Raw genomic sequence first — 17,294 nt, 5'->3', positions numbered from 1 at the left:
AGCTAATAAATGGCCTCATAGAATGTCTGATTAACTTGGTTTTTGCTTGCTATTATATTACGGCATTGTTTTGTTTTTGTTGAAGCCCGGTTAGTGTTAACACAATTGCTTTGGCTTTTGTATTGAGCTTTTTATTGATAATTGACTCTTTTGCATTCGTTACACATCTCGTTATATTTATAATTCCTTTTAATTAATTGGAATGTAGATAATTTTATTTAAAAAACATTTTAATTGCTAATCAAACATTTAAATGTTTGCTAACATCTTTATGAAGAATACATTTTTGTTGTAATTTTATAAGTAAAATATTTTAAATAATTACTTAATACAATATTATATATGAATATATATGAACATCATGAATAAATCCCAACAATAACTTAATGCCATAACAGGTTAAACTTTTGTTAAAGACTGTGTCACGGTTCATTCTACAGAATTTTCTATACATTGTTATTAAAACGTTAAAAAATAAAAATATAAACGTTTTATGATTTAAAAAAACCTCATGCTGAACCAATTTTGACACATGTTTTTAAATACTTAGATTACTAATATATAAAATTAAGAGAAACGTGAATAAATAATTTTCTACCTATAGAGGTTCAATAGTTATTCTTCTTCTTCTTATTATTATTCTTATTTCGTTCATAGTCACTATAAATAGAACGTAAAGAAATATACATATTAATTGTAATAAGTTTTTCTATTTCATTGATATTGATGCACAATTTTTCCGGTTTATTAACCTTATGATGGTATGTAGAATAAAATGACCCAGTCTTGTCTATTCAAAAGTTTAATACATTTCTGTTGCAAGTTCATAATTGTAGCTGAATATACAGTTGTCTCACTATTGGTGCACAATGCTGCCGTCAGTCGAGCTTTTTGTAAAGTTTTTTTTTTTTTTTTTTTACATAAGAAGGTTATGTATTTTCTTCCCTCGGTAAACATACACAATTTAACACTATCCTTTGTTTCTGATACATTGTTATATGTAAATTGATCCTCATATATTTCTTCCGGTTATGTGTTTATATGAATCGCAGTTTCATATCCGAAGGAGAAAATTGTATATAAATATGAAACAGACTTTAACTAGTTAAGTCACTTGACAATGAATCATAACATTGTACTTGTAAAATACGATAATAGAACGGAAATTTGATCTGGGCGGTTGCCAACCTCTTTCAAATGTCGTTTCGCGTCGCTATCAACATAAAATTACAGATAAATAGACAAACATTCTTTGTGAAATTTAAATCTAGTTTAAAAAAAGCCACCCTTGATCTTAAATTATAAAACGAACGTTATATGAGTATCCGTTTAGGTATCATAATTCAGGTTGTTAAACTTAACAAACAATATTCGCATACAAGTGCGTGTGGAGTATAAATATAAATTGAAATTGAAAGGTAACGAATCGTTGAAATATTCTCCCTTAAATATAATTTACATATGACGCTAAAAAATATGTAGAAATGTGAGAAACAGGTTTTATTTTATTTCTTCTCATTTTAAGAAATGAATAAATAGAAATGAGTCGTTATCAAGTAACTTTAATTTGTTATTACATTTCTTTTGGACTAGAACTGTAGAAATGACTTGTATGACCGGTAATAATAAAGTCTATTTGAGCTTTGAGTCTTGAAAAAAGACACGAAACTCACTAGTAGAAAAAAAACGAGGTCAAAAGGATAAAAACAACGGATTTATAAAAAGCTTCTAACAAAACAAAAAATCGGAGAAAACGAACCCTATTTAAAACCGGCGATGAGCTCAAGTGCTCCGTAACATTGTATATGAGTAATCTAAGCAGAGGAGTGGACGAGCCACGCATATACCCTTCATAGAAATTAAGAAAAATGATTTGTGCAACCTTAGAACGAAAACATTTTTTCCGCACCATATGTGCATTTCGAATATAAATATGACTTCAGTGATGCTCGACACCAACATAAATAAAAATGTTAATTTTATATTAACAAATGAATAGCCTACAAACAAAAAATACTAAAAAAATTACAGACAATGCCGGACATGGAATCATAGCATTACACGATGGAGACATATTCGGAGTTGTAAATAATATTTGCAAATTTCAATTACACTATATCCATATTTCGTGCTAGTACCGAAGTATTCCATTTGTAGCTACTGGGCTGGTGATACCCTCGGGGACTTACAGATCACTAGGAGAGTAATTAGGAAATGAATTTAACGATGCAATTTCTGTGCACAACATTGAAAATTTCGATAGTAAATGTTACTTCAGTGATAGTCGATGCCACCTTATTTGAAAACCAAAAGCTTATTTAAAACAAGAGCTTATCAACAAAAAAGAACCCAAATTGTAACAAAGCTGAGAAAGGATTATGAGCATTGCATGACAGAAATATATTTCTAATGAACAATTTCCATAAGTTATTAACATCAAACTTTTATAACGCAATTTCCTTATTTTACAATACCACAATATTGACTACTGGGCTCTAGATACCACTCGGGGTCTAACAGTCAATTAGTGGAGGTAACGAACCTGTGGTAGTAACATTATCTATTCTAACGGAACTTCTATCAAGTTGAAGTGTTTGTCAGTTTGTAGATTTCTTTATATTTTTCTAGAAAATAAAGATTACGAATTTGGACCAGTATTTGTCCCCTCGTGTACATGTACACAGAGAATTAGGTAAAAGACAGACAATATTGTTGTATTTGGTTGTCAGTGCAACACGTATATAGTAATATAGTAAAATGAGCATGCTTTAGAGCATATATAACTCGTTTTAAAAATGCAGTACCTTGAATATTGTAAACGGGTTTTTGTTATCTAGTTATTTCACAAATTTAACCAATGTCAGTAGAACATTATGCATATAATTATATTATTTTTTATATTTTATATAACATTTTATATTTTTGCGCCGTCCAACTTTTAGTGGCAGAAAATCACAAAGGCTCCATATTTAAGTAAAACTAGAAATAAAAGTTAAAAGTAACTTTTGAGTCAAACCAATGTAATCCCGACCATGTTGTTAATTGAATCCTTTATTGCAATTTGTAGACATAAACTGTAATTATTATATGTACAAAGTTTTCATCTCACTACATAATATAACAAATCAGGTGAAGCGCATCAAGTATTTTATTTTCCATGTGGTAAATTTTATACAGTTCGGAAAAAAGTAAAATCGCAAAAATATACTGAACGCCGAAGAAAAGTAAATACGGAAAGTTCCAATCAAATTGCTAAATCAAAAGCCCAACGCATCAAACGAAAGGATAACAACTTCATATTCCTGACTGCGGTACAAGCATGTTCTTATGTAGAAAAGGGTGGAATTAACTTCCATCTTCTTACTGGATCATTATCTGAAACTATTGGTTTATTCACATTTTGACTGCTGTGAAATTAACTTGAAATATAAGGAGCACTCGATCAAGTTTATTAATTTAACTTGTATATTATAAAATATAAGAAGTTGTTTTCTATGTTTGTTGGTGTTTGTTTGTGTTGCAGTTCGTTAGTTTTCTCTTATAGTTGATTAGTTTCCGTCGGTTTTATTTTGTAACCAGGATTTGGTTTTGCGTACTCGATATATGAATATCAGATAGCAGTACACTACTGTAGTCACTACTGTTATCGTGATCTTCATTACAGATATAATAGATATATCTATATTTATAAAAAATGTTCTTTACTGAAGTGGGACTGGTAAGGCCAGCTATCTACACCAATCCTTACATAGGTCTCATATAGATCTGGTCTGCGTTTGACTTTGACAAACTTTGAAATACGTCTTCATTAACAGTTCATATGTGAGATCTGTTTCTTAATTTCAAATTACTCCGATGAAATACATTCTTGCTAAATGTTTAAGTACAATAGCGTGTTTTTTTTAATATTTCACCGTATCATTTTGACCTTCATACTGAGGTTATACGACAGATATATTTTATATACAAGTCGTTACAAAAGTATTTACTGTGGATTCAGTATCATTCGTTAGATACAAATTTTCGTGGTTTTCGTAGATGAAACGAAACCACTAAAGTAAATGTTCAACGAATTTATAATCTACTGTATGATGTTATTCAGATTTGTGAAAAACCACGTAATCAAATTCACGAAAAGGCCAGTTTTCCTCAATTCACAAAATTTGGTACCCACGAAAATAAATGAATCCAGAGTACACAATATTATTATTCAGTCCTTCTGATCGTATATTTGTACCTTTACTGTTATGAATCATGACTAAGCTCCATATAGTCCCAAACTTAAACATATTGATTTTAAGTTAGTATCCAACCAAATTAAAAATAAAAATCCGTTTTACTATACGAGTTTAAAAGCTTCTCAAAATCATTTACTCAAACATTAATTGTGATCCAAGACCTTTCAGACCCCGATGTCTGATTGAAATTTGGTAGTTATCAGTTTTGGTTTAAAAGAGGTTTCTATAACGGTTATAATGTGTACACCTTTGTTGTTTATTTGTTGCATTTGTTTTTTCCTTTTTTGAACTGTTAACCAGATTAGAGAGAATTGGTGGCCGTGTTGCCCCTCATCATTTCGGAAGTTCAATTCTTAAGTCAGCAGACAATTATGCAGTGCTTTTCCTTTTTTGCTGTAAATCAAATTTTTTGTTTGTTTTGTACATAAAAAGGTTTTCTTGCTTAAATTGTTTTACATTTGTCATTTTGGGGACTTTGATAGCTTTTTGTATGATATGAGTTTTGCTCATTGTTGAAGGCCGTATATGTACTAACCGTTTTAGATATTGAATAGATTAATCTTTAAAAAAAATAAGAGATACAAACCTATGGGTTACAGTTTTCTTTTTAAATACAAGGAGATATAGTACGATTACAACTGATACATCGTATGCATATATGTTAGCAACTGATGGTTGCTATACCGGCTTCAAAAATAAACAAAACCCATACCGCAAATAAGAGCTCATGAAACGGAACGATCACCCCTAGTTTTTAATTTAAATATATTTATTGATAGTGGATTGGAAACAAGTTTTGCAACACCTATTGTTTATTCTTTAGTTTTCTTTCATGTTGTGTCATGTGTACTATTGTTTGTCTGTTTGTCGTTTTCATTTTTAGACATGGCGCTGTCAGTTTATTTTCGATTTATGAGTTTTACTGTCCCTCAGGTATCTTTCGTCCCACTTTTACGACATAACTAAATGTAAAACTATTCAAATGAGAAAACCGACGGTCTGTTCTGTGTACAAAATTAGATATATATTTTTTTTAAATCTGATACACAGTGATAAACGTCTACCACTGTACTTCATGCTCATCACTTGGATCTGAATATTGAAGCCTCATTTTTCATGTTTTTAATTTCAAGAAGGTGTTATAATACACAGTCCGTTAGAGTCAATAGAACCTGAATATTGAAGATTGTCAAAAATGTAAAACATAATTAATATATGTACAAAAATTAGCAATTGGATTAGTTAAAATTTAAAGATCGATCATAATTGCAACTATCGTTACGCCGTAACAAAACACCACCAAAAGGAGAAACAAACGTTTTAAGGATGAGTTGCACCTTTTTTCCAGCAACAGTTTGTAAACAAAATAAACACTTATGAAATTTAGCGTTTTAATCCCTTTCTGGTTTTACATTCATTAAACTTTGACAACACTGCTTGTGTTATGCTATAATCTTGAAGCGGAGAGGCATTCCATATTAATAAAATAATAAATACTTATAATTTGATTTGATTTTGTATAAAATGTTAAACAATTTTTTTTTATAATATCTGGAGTGGTCAGCTCATAATAAAAATCCGCTTATGATAATATTAAAACTAAAAATAATAAACTGATGAATTAAGGTGACCGTGTTACCCGTGTCTAAACAGTCCATAGGTAATGTGATATTTGATTATAGAGAGTCTGAAGTCCTTGCATTGTTCTTGAATGTTTCCAACTAGGTAAGAGAAAGACACAATTTTAATGAATGCATAAAAAACTGAAGTAAAGAGTATAGTTGAGCTAATTTTGTTTCAATTGATTAGTACTGACAGGGGAACACAAACATACAGTAGTCGATTTCAAAACAATTTCAACAATGAATCGCTATAGATTATTTTTGAATTATATGCTTAGTTGACACCTTTTTTGGAGATCTTTACTTAATGAACTGAAACAGTGTTTATGTTTACACCTTGATCATCGTACTTTCCCTTCCTTCAGTTCATTGTTATCTCCAGCAATTCTTAACGGGTAGAATGTTAGTTTACAAGTGAGAGTTAAAGCTAGCTATAAAACAAGGTTTAATCCACCATATTCTCCATTAGAACATGCATGTGCCAAGTCAGGAATATAACATTTTACCTTGCCATTTTATTAGGGACTTTTCGTTCTGAATTTTTTCTTAAAGTTCATTATTTTGGTTAGTTTGCTGTTACATGTTATGATATACTAGTACGTCTAGTTGTATCCGAAACTTCATACTTTATTTAAAGTAAATACATTTCAAGGGAAATAGCACCATTGTTGTCAAGTTCAACAACAACAATTTATTATCAATATAAGGCCGTGTTCACATTGACCTAAACTCGGTGTTGTGTAAGTGTAACTCACACGTAAACTAAACAAAATTACGTTCCCATTGATAAAACTCAATCGATGTAGGCCTTGTATAGATTAAGTGTACACAAAACTAAGCATTTAAAACATTAATTTTACCGTGTATATTTAAGGAAGAAACAATTCTTGAATAAAATTGATATTTATAACAATTATTAATAAAGTTCTTTACAGAAATATTTGTCTAAGCTTGATATATTTATTTGTTTTTTTTTAAACTTAACGTAACTTTGTTAAGCCCTTATCAAGACTCAAAGCAGCATCATTGCCGAACACATACTTCATTTGTAAATTAAGGTCTTTCCGAATCAACTTGACATGCACAGACATGTTTGCCACTGGTCTTTACTCAAACAACGATTCACTCATAAATGCATTACTTAAAAAGTGCGAGGTAAATGTATTGTTTGTCTAGTACATGTATCTCGGATTCGTTACATTACCCTTAAAACTAAAATAAAAAAACATTACCACCTCCCTTTGCCAAATACTCTTTGGAGAAGAAATACCATTTGAAACAAACAGAAAAGATAGGAATATAGTTATCCCTGATATATCATTCCTTATTCTCCTTCAATCTCTGTACCGATGTAATGCATTGACTTGATGAGAATAAAAATATATATTCTTCGCCTGTAAGCACGCTGCTGCAGCCTACGTTTTCTAATGCTTAATCGAGACATCTTTATTATTTTTAAACTACTGCAAATCATCAAAATGGCTTTCATAAAGAAGCAACCACTTAACTTAAAACAAATGGGGGGGGGGGGGGATATTTTGTTAATTTATCTGAGCCAGAAATTTTTCCACGCAAACGTTTTATTCCGTAGTTTTTTTTCGATGCTGGTAATCAATTTTTTATTCAACATTTAACAATATTATATTGTATGGGGAAACTCTTTATTTAGAATATTTTTGTATCATCTGTATGACCTTTTGTTTTTTTTTATCAAATTGGGGTTCGGAATATTTCCATCGATCCCCTCCCCCGCCGATTTCTGCTAGAAAACTTTGCATTCGGTTCTACGTAATGCATATTTAAATGACAAAGAGTTTACAAGTGTGAACTAATCTTATGTACAGGTATTTAAACAAGGTGTATAGATGTGAACAAATTTAATGTGAAACCAATGTCCAGTACATTAAACTAATTGTAAACAAGTTTACTGTACATGGCGTTTGATGTGAACACGGCCTTATATTGATGACTAATGTTTTTCTTTCTTTACACTTGGCGAACACTTTCTAAAATTGATTAATCCCCCAAAAAATACATTTGTTAATGTGCACAAATTATGTAGTAGCTTCATATGTTGGTCATTCTTCTATGTAAATGATACGGATATCTGTACGATACAGTAACAGTTCCCTTTTTATAAAATGTCTAGGAAATTACTGATATAGAAACTATTAACTAATAAATAAATTTGGTGTATTTACTGTCTTCTAATCGGTTAAAAGTATTACTGTTATTTTCAATGTTGTTAATTTTAATGGCGATACGCCCACTCTGACGTTGTGTATTCATACACCAACATGTGTGTGCGATGTTATTGATATTATAAATAATATAAAAAGTTCTTTGAGCCTTAATTTTGATAGAAATTGATTTATAACAAATGGCAATAATTTATTTTGAATTTATTAACCATAAAATTAATTTGATGGTTCAATAAATTCAAAATAAATAATAGTCATTCATTAACTAATTGTTTGATCATGTAAACAATGTTTGGAAGCATGTATATAGAATTCATAATCTGTACAAAGCATTTTAACATCAATTTTTTTACTCTCTAAGATAAATCTCAGCAAACAATAAAATCATTTAGATCAAATGAAACCGTTCGCTTAGTACTTATACTTGAAAAGGTGTTCGACAAAGTTGTCCTATGTGATTTCGTTTGAATTTAAACAGTCATTAAGGGATAGTGTGCATGTTAAAACAAGAAATAGAAACGCTTGAAGTTAAAAAAGTGTTGTATGTATGATTTGGATTACGGCAAAGATATAAAACATATTATATAGAGCTATGAAAATTAATAAAAAGTACACCAAAATTTCGTTAACAAGAAGAGGCACACAAATGGTTCAATGTAGTTTGCTTATATTTTCATCTGACAGCCGATATACTATTATATTATATAGATCTACCGATATATTACCATATTTATACATCGATCCTTGTCGGTCAATGAAAATTACGACGTCATGAATAATTAATGAATTATTGAAAAACAAACCCGATAATGACATGTTTGCGATATCAACCGTCTTTAATTAGATATAGATAAAACGTTTAGTCGTCAACAATAAGTTTCTAAAATCATTTTTCTTTAACCTTTGGTAAATATTGGCAGATATTTCCGAATAATAAAAAAAGCAAACTGTTCGTTACCACCCCGTTTTAAGATGTAGTTTTATTAGAAAACTTTGAAATGTAATTAAACAATGTTTCCTTTTATACTAGAATAGAATTGGCACTCCCTTAAATGTTTTTTGCTAAAGAATCAATTATATGCTTTACCTGTAAAGATGTTGTTAAAGGTCGATTTACAGTTTGTGTTTCTCTGATTAAAGTATGTCTGTTATTTGGCTTGTTGCGCGTTGTTTAAATTCATACTTGTATGAACGTAGCTTTTGTTCTGATTTAAATGATCGGGTTTCCTACTTCGTTGATATATTTGAATGTCGATCTCAACATCTTTAACTTTACGAGTTTTATTGGGCGAATGTTCTCTTATCTTATTCTTAAGATAGTCTTTCAATTATGCTCACCAATTTGGCCATAGATATATATAGTTTTTGCTATAGTGAACATATATTGTCGGTGATTTAGGGCAGTTTAACTTACGCCAAACGTTAATGCTACCTTTTACGCCGTTTTCATTCGTTGTTCTATTGTTATGTAATATGTTACCTCTAATCATTGAGTTGTAAATACACAGTCAAACGAAACAGACATTGTTTACTACCTATCCAGATATTGAGTTTACTTATCCGTCACATATTCTTTTTTATCGCTATTTTGAGCATTTTTCCTTTGATAATTTTTTGTGATAATTTTCATATCATGCCACTCGAGATGGAAAATTATTGCTAGAAACTAAGCATGCACGTGGCGTTGATAACGAAATTGACATGAAATTGAAAACCTCGTCATAGGTAAAATAGCGATAAAAAGATTATCATTGTTCATCTCAACTCGATTGCCTTTCCCGGCTCAAGCGCGAAAATCAGTCTCGTTGAGATGATCACCGATAATCTATAAGTATATTGTAAAATGGACGAATATGTTTCTCTTGGCTTGTAGTGGAAGGAATGATAAAAAACGATTTCTCACCTTATTTCTTAATTAAGATATTCGGAAAAAGAAGTAGTTACATCACTTTAATGGTTAATGTTATCATCTAATAAAAGCAATTTATGAGATCGTTGAGGAAAAATTGTTAGTTTTTATCATATTATATTGTACTGTATTGATATTTTGGAGGGTACATACAAACAATTTGTTAGAGGAAATCACCAGTGTAACATTCGTTGAAGCATTTTGTTTGCCAATGGTTGTTCCTTCAATAGTTATCCAAATTGACTATCAGATACAAAAATGTGACATTTCAACTAAATAGTTGTAGATCCTCTTTGATTAATTCTCATAGACTCTACGACACTGATAGTGGTCAAGCAGTATAACCGACTCCAGTACTGGACAATAATTGTGTATTGACCAGTCAACTGAAGACGAACGAATCATTTTAGGAGACTCACTGTGTCCGTTCTGAAATTTCATTTAAAATCTAAATAATTTTTTTTAATCTTTGACCCTTTTGACTTTCGATATACATTTGTTTTATCAAGTGCATTGCAAAATATTTGTGCATTTGAAGCATATTCTACTATCATATTAGAGTCCCCGAATTACATGTATGACTTTTTATAAAAATTTAAAAAACTTAATTAGTCGAAAATGAACAGAAAATAAGTCGAAATTCGATTATGGCTGCACGAAAACGTAAAAACGTTTCAGTTATTTACTATTTTCCCGCTCTACTTTTGCCATATTATATTAAGGACACTTTTATTATTTACATGTATTTGTTACAGGGTTAAATGGTACAGGTGTTTTGAATCAAATAAATATAATATAATATAAAAACGTGGTAAAACCATCTTTCTGACCTTGGGAATTTAGGTACGCATTAGTGTATGAACACTGGGTAAAGATCAGCTGGCAGTAACTAATAGCATGTCGTACTGTAAAGAAACTTGAAAATTGTTGAAGATCATTTGCTGACCTCAAAATTCGGTTTGTTTATTGTTATTGACCTATTTATTTTTAGCTTTGCCCACGACTTCTTTTCATTCGTTTTCAAGGTTAGGTAATTTGCACTAAAAATACATTGATCAGAAAATTTATTGCCGTTAAGTTTATTGGTTTAAAATAACAAAAAACAAATAATTATAAAAAGCTAGGTTTATAGTTTGGTTCAAACTGTATATATGCTTTTTTGGTTAAAATGATACTTAAAGATCATTTTTTTATTTATTGCTTATGTAAATTCATTGAAATTAGAACTAATGGATTTTAAAAGACGTATTCGATTTAAAATTTCTTGTCATATTGATAATAATTGAAATGTACTGCTTTTTATATCCTTTATAGGATAAAAATAGATCAATTGAAAATGGTGAAAACCTGTGTCATGTGAATTAGACTGTGAAACTACGTGTTGCGTTTGAAATATTGCAAATGAAATTTTAATAAGATATACGTTGCAACTTTAAGTAAATGTATACAAGTTTCGAATAGTTGAACAATTCATTGTTTACATTCCTTTTATTTATACCAGCCATACAACTTTTAAATGCATCATAGGGTATTATATATTTAGCCCGTCTGTCTGTAAGTCAGTTGTCCGTCTGTCAGACAGTGCGTCAGTTCTGTTCTTGTCATCACACCTCACCTGAAACCACACAACATAATTTCACAAAACTGCGTAGATAATAAGGACATATAATGTAGCTATGCAAATCCACCGTTTGCCTGGACAGGAGGAGTGAAGTACCCGAGGCCAAAAAACCGTAATATGTAAACAAATATACGTGTACGGATATCTGTAAACAAATATACTTGTACGTATATCAAACAAAAATAATCTCAATATTGCGCGAACGAGGACACACATAGCACAAATGACTATGAATGTGTCTAGTGAAAAAAGAAATGCAGCTAGATGTATGAAAGATGAATTGTAATACCAACTTAAAGTTCTCACCAAAGGGGTATGAATGTATCTAGTGAATGAATAAATGCAGCAAGATGTATGAAATGTGACTGTTAAGGCCAACTAAGCGTTTTCATCATAGGGGCAAAAAATCTGCGGAACTTGTATGAGACGAGTAAAACAGCACACGTATAGAATTAGAAGAAAAGGTATTACATCGGTATACTAAGTGTCAGTGAACGAAGGTAAACAAATAACGATCGATTACTTCTGACATAGATGCGACTAATTGAACTCAGGACGAACAGGCAAGTAGCACCTCGTTGGAGTTAACAGCAACAACAAAAAAAAGAAACATTCAAATCGTTTGTCAGTAAAACACCAGCAAATAATGTATGCTTGTTATTGATGATCGTAATGCATTGATTGGCGCGGACAAGTCAGATAAGGAAGACAAAATGGAAAAAAAGGGGGACCAACTGTTGAAATGACCTTCATCTTCTTTTTTAAAATGAAAAATTAATCTTCAACTGAGAAAGTTTTTCAACATCAACACGACAGGAAGACATATAACATCCATCATCTTAGATTAGACAAACAATTGATATCCACTCACGATAGATACCAAACATTTCAAACTAGTCATACAAGCAACGACACCAGTTTTTAATGAACATTGGAATAAAGTGATAACAATAACGAAACAGCATTTGAAGTACTGGGAATAAGAGACAAAATGAGAAGGAAACGGATATCAGATACAACCAGGCCTGTATTATCAAAGAGGATTTCCACAATATACAAGTGAGAAAAGCCCCAAACCAGTTAAATTGAATGAAAATTTACAGAAAGAATATACAAAGCTAAATAAAGATATGAAAAAATGCGAGAAGGAACAAACTGCAGTATATTAAGAACTTGTAATGGAAACAGAATATGTATGCCAACTACAAAACTTTATACTGTTTATAAGGTCGTCAAACAACTACATGTATCCGGGAAGAGTATTAACAGTGACACACAACTTTTAAGTACGAATGGATAAATAAACACTTTTGGTAAGTATCATTCAACTGAGAACAACCAGACAAAACAACACAATTTGACGACACTGTAGAGAGTAATGAATAGACATAAAATAAGGCAAAATAGATATTACATAAATAAAGAATTAAGCACTAGAAATCAAATAGAGTAGACTTTGACCTATAATTTTTACTTTTCCAAACGATGACTCATACAACATCTTCTTATATCTATATAGAGAACACCATTGCAGAAGAACTCCTGAAGTCTGTTGTTAAATTAACAACATAAATACTACACTCAGTATTCCACAGAGTTGGGGAGGAATATGTTATTCAGTGAGACTCACAAGAAGAACTACGTGGTTAGGAAAAGGGCGATCTAAAGAACTGCAACAATTGGAAAGTCATATCTCTTATATCTTAACATGTGTTAAAGCAAGGAGAATAAAATATACTTTAGATGACATATTGAGGAAGGAACAATCAGGGTTTTGAGCAAATAAAGGGTATATTGATCACATCTTTACACTCATACACATCAGGTAACCGTGTATTGAGTAGGAACATAGCAATGTCTTAAATTTTCTAGACATCGAAAAAGCTCTTGAGAGCTTGAAAAAGGACAGCATGCATTTGGAAAATAATAATATTAAACGACATTCCTGAAATTTCAACATCGGATTATTTTATAACTATAAATGTTGTGTCCTCCATAATGGGACCCAATCGAAATGATTCAAAGTACAATCTGGAGTAAGACAACGATATGTTACTTTTCCTCTTCTTTTTGTTCTCATTCATTGACTGGTAAACCAGGGAAATATATGGAAACATAAAATTTAAATGGTCTATGAACAGAATCTTGGAAGATTTTGATTTTGATGTCGACATATGCTAACTATCATTAAGCTGACAAAACTGAATACATGTTTTCTCTGTAGGACTAAAATTTAACACAAGAAAAACAAAGATAAATGGTATTAAAGAAACACGAAGGTTATAATCCAGCACTCTTAACGTACTTCTCGTTGCACACGAGTTTTTAAGACTCTTTAATGTCGCTCGATTCTGAACAGTTGCAAAACTAAATAAAAGTAAAATGGAGTTCAAGAACATTGATAAACGAAATTTCAAAAAGATCTCTTCAAAAACCGATAAAGCAGTCTGCTTGAAGGAACAAAACGGAATCGTTTGAAAAAATAACGTTCTTATATTCAGAGGTAAAGTATTTGGCTTTTAATGCTCCATCTTTGTGAAGTATTTGAACTGTTTTGTTCTTCTGATTTGTGTGCTAACAGTAAGTCTTGTCAAGAGAAGGACCTGTTGCTATCATATCTACATTTGAAAATGCCTGTATCAAGTCAGGAATATAACAGTTGTTGTCCATTCGTTTCATGTGTTATCAATTGGTTTTGCCATTAGATTAGGCACTTTCCGTTTTGAATTTTCCTCGGAGTTCAGTATTTTTAATATTTTTTTTTTTTTTTTACTTTTTACTAGATACTTTTTTTTTTTTTTTTTTAACTTGCAGAGACTTTGATCATTCGAATGAACCCAATATCTTAATTTTCAAAAATGTTCATGATTTTAATAAAGGTTAGACATATTTTTCTTGTACCTACATTAAGAGTTATTGATACTGGGATATATTATTACTATGTTCATAAAAAGTGTAATAATTACTAAAATTTTGCTTCTGTTTTTTTTTTCTCGTTTTAAATGCATGGTCATAATATTTATATTGAATTATGGAGAATGTCTCATAAGTATAATTTACTTGTGCCTCACCCATTTTAGCCTATATTTAGTAAAAACGTAAAATCTAAGACGAACGTTTGATCTTCTGACATAAAAGCTTGATATATTGGTACCTTTTGTATTATGAATGATGACATCACATGATTTGTTCTTTAAAACTCACAATCAGTTAAAGTTCTCTTTTATTGATAGCTTTACTTAGAATGCTTACTTCCTTCTTTAACCAATGAAATCTTTGAGAGATATATGAAAATATGTATATCCACATACAACGCCTTTAAGATATGGTTGTTAAGTGAACATGCAATGAACAATATTTTTAGAATAATATATGTGTTGTATGTTTTTTCGTGCTATCCCTATGTAGGTTTTTCTACGTATACTTATTAATTTCAATTGAACACAAACGATAAACACCAGACTATACCTTTGGAATACTGTACCTTTCTTCATACAAATTGTACGTTACATGCATCTTTTACAGCTGCATTGTCCACAATGATTATGTTAATGTCTCTGTTTTCGTCGACTATAACTAAGATTATCTGTTGTAATTGTAATTTAGATATTAGAATAATACAATATCACGACCAAAACAACATTTTCATTTCCCAAATTATTTTTTTTATTAAAACACAATGCAGAATTATTAGAAAAAGAAACACTGACTTTTTTTTCTCTCACCCCAATTGAAATAGAAATTAGTTATCTTTTAATCCAAGGGTGGTTTTGCGACAGGATGATAGTTATCAAATGTACCGGGCTTATAATTTGATATGCCTGACGCGCGTGTTGTCTACATAAGAATCATCAGTGACGCTCAGATCAAAACAGTTAGAAAGCCAGACAATTAATATGTTGTGCAAAATACGGCTGAGGTAATATATGCCTGGGATAATTTAAAACTCAAATATCGAAAATGTAAGTGTGTTTGATAACAGGGCAGACGTTATATTTCTTGAAAGATAACATTTTAATTGATGTGAATATTTTAATACTACACTGTTTGTTTAATCTTCGTCAACGTCATATTTCTTCAAAGACATTATTTTGATTGATATTGATATTTTAATTTTAATTTAAGACTGTTTCTTTGATCTTCGTTAATGTGTGTATCGTGTAATACAATTTGAAAACAATTGAACATTTTTATTTTATCAATAACTACACGAAATTGAGATACAAAAGTATATATTTGCTGATTTTGCTATTTTACATATTGTAATTCGATACATCATATATATATACTGTATATTTATGCAGGTCGAAAGTCATAAACAACCGTTCTAAACTAAATCTTGCTTTAATGCTGTATTTCCGATTTCATTGTATTTATATGTAGATTGCATTTTCAAATGATATTGATATGTTAAGTTGTTACATATCCCAGTATGCTTTAATAAACCTTCACATTGTACCTCAGACACGGAAGTCTTTTCGATATCTAGACATTTGGCTTATTCTGATATATGAACACTATGATATATTTTTAACACCATATTGTTTATTAGTGATAATTTCTCTACCTCGGTCTCATATGCTCACATATCTCGCTTAAGATACATTAATGCTAGTGCTTTTTTTTTCGTACAGCAATTATTCTGAACCGATTGTAGTTTCAGACCAGCTTTCATTTTTGTGACTATTTAAAACGCTTCTATTCAATCGAAATTGCAAATGTTAATATCACTGATACAGTTTATGTAAGTAATTTTCACAATTTTACTTATATATAGAAATTTGAGGGTCAATTGAAATCAAACCCTTACGACAAAAGAAATGATACCATAGCTTTTCAACTTCCATCACCATGTAACATCATTCCGGCTACTGTAGGAGCAATATAGTTCCCTATGTTAAGGTGGTACCTAACACTACAGGGAGATAAATCTGTAAAATCAGCAAAACGTTTTAATTACGTTGTGTTGTTAAGGGAATATTAAGCTTTTCAATGATCAAAAAAAGTGTTTGTCAAACTGCTATATAACCAGTGTAATTTTTCTGATTAAACGATTGGTTTAAATTTTTTGAAATTTTTATATTTTTGTCAAAGGGTCGAAGTAAATACTTTGTCAAAATTTTTAGAAAATTAAACAAGCCAAATTAGTTTTAGTTAAGGTGTTGGGTACCACCTTAATACGATATTCAAGACCTTGTGATTCCTATCATGACTGTCTTGATAAAATGTTACAGCTTACAGGGAAGCCATTAAACCATCGATTTCAAGCGTAAAATTAAATTAATGCTTCGAAAATTGATCAGAAGCTATCCCGATTTGTTTGCCCGCTATCAAATATCTGTTTCCAAATGACGACGAATATTTTTCAATTGTCGTTTCCTCAATCCAATACTCTTTTACTTAAATGTGTCATAACGGAGGATAAACTTACATTAGTGACACAATTGGTGTCACATGTTGAACATGATCTTACAATTCCGGAGGTGCTTTTTTTTACCCTGGCGTTTACAGATAGTTATCGTGTTATCAGTTTGAAAATTATTTGGAATCGTCTGACCTTCAACGCTTTCATATAATATAGCACCATGTTGCATTTTAGGTAACTTAATATATTTATCATAAAAACGAGTGAAGTTTGTTATATTAAAAGTAGGAGATGCTAATCCTGCCTATCCACCTTGCTCTAAAGGTTTTGCTACCGAG

At 30.7% G+C, this 17,294-nt stretch overlaps 1 long non-coding RNA gene across 1 annotated transcript in view; it reads left to right on the top strand.

Annotated features, from left to right (window-relative positions):
- Positions 1 to 17,294, top strand: part of LOC139528175 (uncharacterized) — a 45,149-nt gene that overhangs the window by 21,690 nt on the left and 6,165 nt on the right. The window lies entirely within an intron of this gene.

This window comes from Mytilus edulis, chromosome 6, assembly GCF_963676685.1.
Source record: "Mytilus edulis chromosome 6, xbMytEdul2.2, whole genome shotgun sequence".
NCBI lineage: Eukaryota > Metazoa > Mollusca > Bivalvia > Mytilida > Mytilidae > Mytilus > Mytilus edulis.
Note: the sequence above shows the minus strand (reverse complement) of the source record. Positions and strands in the feature narration are given on the sequence as shown.